We start from the raw sequence: 7,153 nt of genomic DNA on the forward strand, positions 1-7,153 counted from the left end.
GCCGGGATAGGCTGTGGAAAAACACAGAGAACATCTTCCCCCAGCTCATCCTGTCCAGCATGCAGGGACAGCCATGTAACTAGGGCTACGGTGAGATCATCTTCACCCCTGTGCTGCCATCTGAATTGTAGGCCTCTGTCCTGGCATGGGGTGTCCTGATGGCTGAGCAGGTGCCCTAACCCTAGATGGAGAGCAGCCACTGACTGCGGTAGCTAAGGAGAGATCTATTCCATAGCTATCAGGCCACCCAGCATGGGAGCCATAACCACCCCTCACCCAGGTAGAGGCCAATGGTTCTCCAGGTGCTACTAACATTGCCCTACCCCTACCTCTGGGTAAACGTGACATTCCCTCCACAAGGAGCAGGACTAAGTGAAGGATCAGGAAGCTGCCTATGGGCTTCAGATGATGGCCAGGCTGGCACTACAGATGGCCTCAATCTGTCACCACCTTCCCCTGCCTCCATCATTCCTCCATCATCTCTCTCTACCTCCCACCCATTAACCTTGGAAACCAATGAACTGGGCTCTCATTATTCCTCTCATCTCTTCACCCACCTTGCCATGCGTCCATCCCTCTGTCACTTCCACCCCACACACATCCCACCACCAGCCATCCTGTAGCTTATGAGGATCCCAGAGGAAGCTCTTGGTGAAGGGCTTGTGACCACAAAACAGTTACTATCACCCGCTCCGGCCTGATCCACCACAGAATAAGAACAGCCAAGCAGGCCCACACTGCAGCAGAGTTGCTCTGCTGCCACCCTGATTTCTTCATGGCCAGGACTGGGCTCTCCTCAGCCTCCCAGCTCAGTAACCAGAACATTGTGCTTTCACAGAGCCATGGCTTCCAGTCTCCATGGACACAATGACATCAAGGTGATGCCAACTTCCCCATCTCTATATACTTCTAACTATGGGATGGGAGCTGAGGTTCTCTTCTGTGACTCCACCTGCTAAGAGGCTCATGCAGATTTCTATCCTTTGCTCATCATGGTGACTCTTTGGTTAACAAGTCACTGCTGAGCTTCCAGTTTACCACATATAGAACCCATACTCCAACACTTTTCTTAGAAGGACTGATGACTTTTAAATATTGTCTAGTTTTAAATTTCTAGTTCCTTCTCTCTTTCATTTATATATTTCCCTTCCTCACATACTTCCCTTTTTTTACCTTCCTTCTTTCATTCCTGGCCTTGAACTCAAGACCTGGAGCTTCTTCTTAGCTTTTCTTTGCTCAAGGTAGCACTCTAGCTCTTGAGCCACAGCTCTACTTCAATCTTTGTTCTTGCTCTAAACTGGGAGTATGAATCTCATGCATTGTTCCCTTTGCTGGGTTGGTTTTAAACCACAATACTAAGATCAGGATCCTGAATATGCCTCAGATTACAGGTATTATCTAATCAAAACAAATTCCTGATTTCTTTTTTAGACATAATTAGTTCTTTCACGTGAGCCACCAGCCACTCATGCAAGAGCATTGCAGGATCCCAGCATTCATCTTGTCTCCAGTCTTATTCCATCCATCTCACAATGGTCATCTAAAACACCCTGCTGCATGCCTGAAGTCGCAAGGAACGTTCTCAACGCCATGAGAAGCCCCCTTAAGCTCTGCCTCAGACATGCCCAGCCCCCATCCCACTTCCACATGAGCATTTGTTTAGGAGAAATTTCCTGAGTACATCATCATCTTTTCCTCACCATTCAAATTTCATCTTTGGAGTCATTTCTCCCAGACAAAGAGGAACATGATCCATGGTTTGATAGCAGCTCCAGCTTCATAGTCCCAGCCACCAACACCCCCCCATTACCCTGCCAGACACCTGAATTCAAGAACAATGTTTTCACTACCCCTGACGCTTATCAAATGTTTTAACTTATACAGTGCATTAAAATAATTTTACTAAATGGAATAAACACATGGCATCAAGCTTCAGAATCTTTGCACCTGAACTTTTAGTGAATCACAGACACACCAGCATTTCTGTAGCCAACAGAAATCTTAGCTTTGAGATTTCAGCATTCCTGGTATCCAAGTTTGGATGTGCTAACACTGCCCTTAATGGGGCACTTCAATCACACAATCCCACAACAATCAATGTCATTTGACATTCACTGGTATGTGGTGCTAGGAAAAAGACTGATGTGCCAACTCCATGCTGGCTTGACCTATGCCATCTTCAAACCTGGAGCAAGTGGGGCTCCTCTCTCCATGACACCTTTTGTGTACTACCCAAGGAGGACCTTTACCTTGAGACAAAATTATGAAGACTATCTCTACCAGCAAAGATTCCAGTGAGATGTGCCTACATGGATAAAGCTAAAATCTCACTAAAGTAGGTTGTTGACAGTGCTGGAGCTTGAACTCAGGGCCTGGGCACTAAGCATTTGTACTCAAGACTAGCCCTTTACCACTGGAGCACAAACTCCATTCCCAGCTGTTTTTATTTTTGGTAGTAAGAATCTATCAGACTTTCCTGTTCTAGGTGACTTGGAACTTCCATACTCAGATCTCAGCCTCGTGACCAGCCTGGATTAAAAGTGTGGATCAGCCATACGCCACACCTGAGGACTTCTGCCAGCACATTTTTTCCCAAAAACTGGAAGAGGAAGATGAGGGAGGGTTGGGCTCATCCTGCCCTGCATATGAAGGAGAATATCAGCGCCTGAACTTCATTCCCTGTTGTAGGCTGCTGGAGGAAAAGGAAGCAAATAGGCACAGGCTGGCAGCAGAAGCCACAGAACAACTTGTGACCAAGACTCCCAGAGCAGACCTCAGAATCGATGACAGAGTTGGATCTACCCAGTAACAGAGGCAGTGGTGACACCTGAAACTGCGTGTTTGAGCCTTTGCTGCTAGTAAACAGGGCCACCTGTGTCTCAATGAGAAAGGTGAGATTTTGGTGGAGAAGGTGAGATTAAACATTATGTATCATGCAAGAAGACAGACTATAAGGGGTCTTTTATTATTCCAACTGAAATTTTGGATTTCCTCTTCTGTTTCTTTAAAGAATGACATTGGGATATTGATGAATATTGCACAGAATTTGTAGATAATCCTTATCAAAATTGCCATTTTTACAATATTACTTCTTCCAAACCAGGAGCATAGGTTTTTGCATTTCCTCGGTTGTGCATTAATTTCCTTCTCCAGGGTTTATAGTTCCATCAAAAAGGTGCTTTACATTCTAAGTTAATTCCTAGGTATTTATTTTCTTTGATAGCAAAATGAGTTGCTATCCTGATTCTTGCCTCATTCCTCTCATTTGTTGGCATATGGGAAGGCAGTTGACATTGAGGGTTAATTTTATACCCTGCTACCTTACCAGAGTTTTATATCAGCTCAAGCAGCTTTGGAGTAGAGTCTATAGGGTTCTTTAAATACAGAATCATGTCATCTGTAAGGAGAGAAAGTTTCAGTTCCTCTTTCCCTTTTCCTCCTCACTCCAGTTAGAATGGCCAAGAACCAGAAATCTAATAACGTATGCTGGAGGGGATGTGGCCAGGAGGGATCACTACTACACTGCTGGTGGGATTGCAAACTCGTTCAACCACTATGGAAAGCACTATGGCAGTATCCCAAAAAGACTAAACATAGAGCTCCCCTGTGATCCAGCAATTTCACTACTTGCCAATCGTCCAGATAGGACATACTAAATTCACTAGAACAATAACATTTATCACAGCACTATTTACTATAGCAAAGGTATGGAACCAACCCAGATGCCCGTCAGTTGATGAGTAGATCAAATATGGTATTTTTACACAATGGAATTCTGTGCTTCTGTCAGAAAGAATGACATAGACGAATTTGTAAGGAAATAGAAAGACTGTAAAGTTTAGAAATTAGTTTCTGTCTCCTTCTCTATCTCTGTAAAATTTAGAAGTTCCTGTTTCTCTCTCTTTCTGTCTCTTTTCTCTCTTTCTCTCTCTCTCTTTCTGTCTCTCTCTCTGTCTCTCTCTCTGTCTCTCTCTGTCTCTCTCTGTCTCTCTCTCTCTCTCTGTCTCTCTCTCTCTCTCTCTCTCTCTCTCTCTCTCTCTCTCTCTCTCTCTCTCTCTCTCTCTCTCTCTCCAATCCTTAGGCTTGAACTCAGGGCCTGAGCTACTTTTGCTCAAGGTTAGCACTCTACCATTTGAACCACAGTGCTGCTTCTGGCTTGCTCTTTTCACGTAGTATTGAGGAATCTAACCCAGGCCTTCATCCTTGATAGGTTAGCACTCTACCACTAAGCCACACAGTCAGCTTTTAGAGGTTTCTGACAAAGGTTTTCCTACATGCTATTATTTCTTCTGTGAGTGCTCTTAATGCTTGCTGACGGTTGACTTTGTTTAGAAGACTTACCCTAATGCTCCCATATACAGAGATTCTATATATAGCTAAATGTTTTTCATTACTCAGAATTTCTCTATTGTGTATGTTCTGAAATGTACTGAAGACTGACTTCTGTTTAAAAGTCATTACACATTTGTTCTATTCATTAGTTTTCTTTTCTTCTATGGGAATCAGGTTTGTGATGAACACAGAAGTATGCCTTCCAGGTCAAACACTTTCCACATTTGTAATATTCATAAGGTTTTTCTCTCCTATGTGCATTTTATACTTAGTCATGCGTTCATGATGGATTTTTCATATTCTTATATTCATACGATTTTTATCCTGTGTCTGTGTGGTATCATGCAAACTCAACTATGAGTTCTTCAAAAAAATTTCCCTTTCATTTTATTCATAGGATTCTATCCTGTGGGTGTTTAGTGATAAATCTTGACTTGTGCCTTCTGGGGAAAAGACTGAACATTTGCTACATTCATTAAGGGTTTTATCTTGTGTTGGTTCTGTGACACAAGCTGAGTTTTCTTCCACAGACTAAAACGTCTTTCCTATTTATTACATTGCTAAGGCTTCTCATATGTGTGAACTCTCTTACGCTTCCTGAAGGGTGAATACTGCACGAAAGACTTTCAACTTTGGTTATATTCCTAAGGTTTCTAATATGTGTGAATTCTGTTATGCCTCCTGTAATGTGACTTCCATCTGAAGGTCTTACCACATTTGATGCACTCGTACAGTTTCTCTCCTGTGTGTGTTCTCTGATGCAATTTGAGGGAAGACTTCCATTTGAAAGACATTCCACATCGGTTACATTCATAAGGTTTTTCTCCTGTTTGAATTGTCTTATGCATGTTGAGGTTTGGCTTCTGTGTGAAGGACTTTCCACATACGTTACACTCATAAGGTGTTTCTCCTGAGTATATTCTCTGATGAACATGGAGTTTTACCTTCCATTTGAAAGACTTTCCGCATTCACTACATGCATAAGTTTTCTCTCCTGTGTGTGTTCTATTATGCCCATCAAGATATGACTTCCACTTGAAGGTCTTTCCACATTTGTTGCACACATAACGTTTCTCTCCTGTGTGTGTTCTTTGATGCAATTTGAGGGAAGATTTCTGTCTGAAAGACTTTACACATTGGTTTCATTCATAAGGTTTCACTCCTGTGTGTATTCTCTGATGAACACGAAGTTTTCCCTTCCCTTGGAAAGACTTTCCACATTCATTACACTTATAAGATTTCTCTCCTGTGTGTGTTATTTGATGAACTCGAAGGTGTATCTTCTGGGTGAAAGACTTTTCACATTTGTTACATTCATAAGGTTTCTCTTCTGTGTGTCTTCTCTGGTGCAAAGTGAGGTATGATTTCAGTCTATAAGTCTTCCCACATTTATCCCATTCATAAGATTTCTCTTCTGTGTGAGATCTCTGATGTGTGCTGAGAGCTGAATTCTGGGCAGAAATATTATTACGTTCCTCATATTCATCAGGTTTGTCTTCTCTTGGAGATCGAGGTTGGAGCGTCAGGTCTGACTTCTCAGAAATTAATTTTCACACTTGATGTACGCATCACATATCTCAGGATATTTGCTCTGAGGTATTGTAAGGCGTATTTCATTACTGAAAGAGTTCTCACATTCACTACATGTATGAGGAGTCTCTCCTGTGTACATTTTCGGATGTGTAGTGATGGTCGGTGTTAAGTACAATATTTTTCATCACACAGTACATTTAGCAGTTTTCCTCCCTCCCTGAAGAATTTCTTGGGCAGGGAGAACAGAATTATGATACTGCAGATCTTTTGGACTGTCACAATCATGAATAAAATGCTCTGAATATCCGATGGATTTTTTAAGAACAGGAGACATACGAGATCTATATGCAGCATGCATCTCATCAGGCTTAGGAGACAGAAGCATGTTCTGACACTTAATGAACTCCTCAGTCCTCACCCCTAAGTTTTTGCCGTTATTACTAATCAGCTCTGGATTATGTGTAGAGCTCAAATTTAAAGTTGTTGCTAATCTCACGTTTTCCTCCACTTCGATACTACTTGCAACTGCTACTTCACAAAGACATTCATGTGGACTTTCCTGGCAAGTCTTGAACACATTTTCCATTACCTGGACATCTAAAATGAGTCATAGAAAAAAAGACACCAACATACATGAGATACAAATATTCCTTACTGTAAAGGTAATGACTTTACTTTCCCATCCTAAGTGTTAGATATTTTAAAATATAAAAGTGGAAATTGATTTGTGAGAAATATATGCTTTTCTCCCTAACATATTAAGAAAATGATATTTTACAATGACCAATAATGTTTTTCTGTGTTTTAGTTCTCTTTTATATCACAGGAAATATTTATTGAAATTACCCAACTATGTATTGCTACAGTTTTAAGCTGAGTACTACCTATACTATACCCGCAGCTGTTTTTTTTTAAATAATATTTTGTTTATACATTGAGGAATAGCTGCCTTTCTTTTATTTTTGAGAAATAATCTAAATACTGTGCTGTTTTGCATCTTTTTAAAACTTTCTTTTCTTTTCTTTTCTTTTTTTTTTGTAGTTCATAGGCCTCGGCCCTGTCCCTGAACACTTCAGCAGAAGACTATAACCCCTATCCTTGAGCTACAGCCCCACTTCCTCTTTTCTAGAGTTAACTACAGATAAGAGTCTCAGGTCCTGAGTAGCAGATAGGATTACCTTACCCAGTTTCAATGCTGTTGGCTTATTAACCATTAAGTGAGGAACACGAATTTTTTCTAGATTCAGCGGCCATAAGTTTGGTTTATATGTCTGTTTGCCTTTGATCC

The sequence above is a fragment of the Megascapheus bottae genome, unplaced genomic scaffold (assembly GCF_031878675.1).
Source record: "Megascapheus bottae isolate mThoBot1 unplaced genomic scaffold, mThoBot2.hap1 HAP1_SCAFFOLD_69, whole genome shotgun sequence".
Taxonomy (NCBI): domain Eukaryota; kingdom Metazoa; phylum Chordata; class Mammalia; order Rodentia; family Geomyidae; genus Megascapheus; species Megascapheus bottae.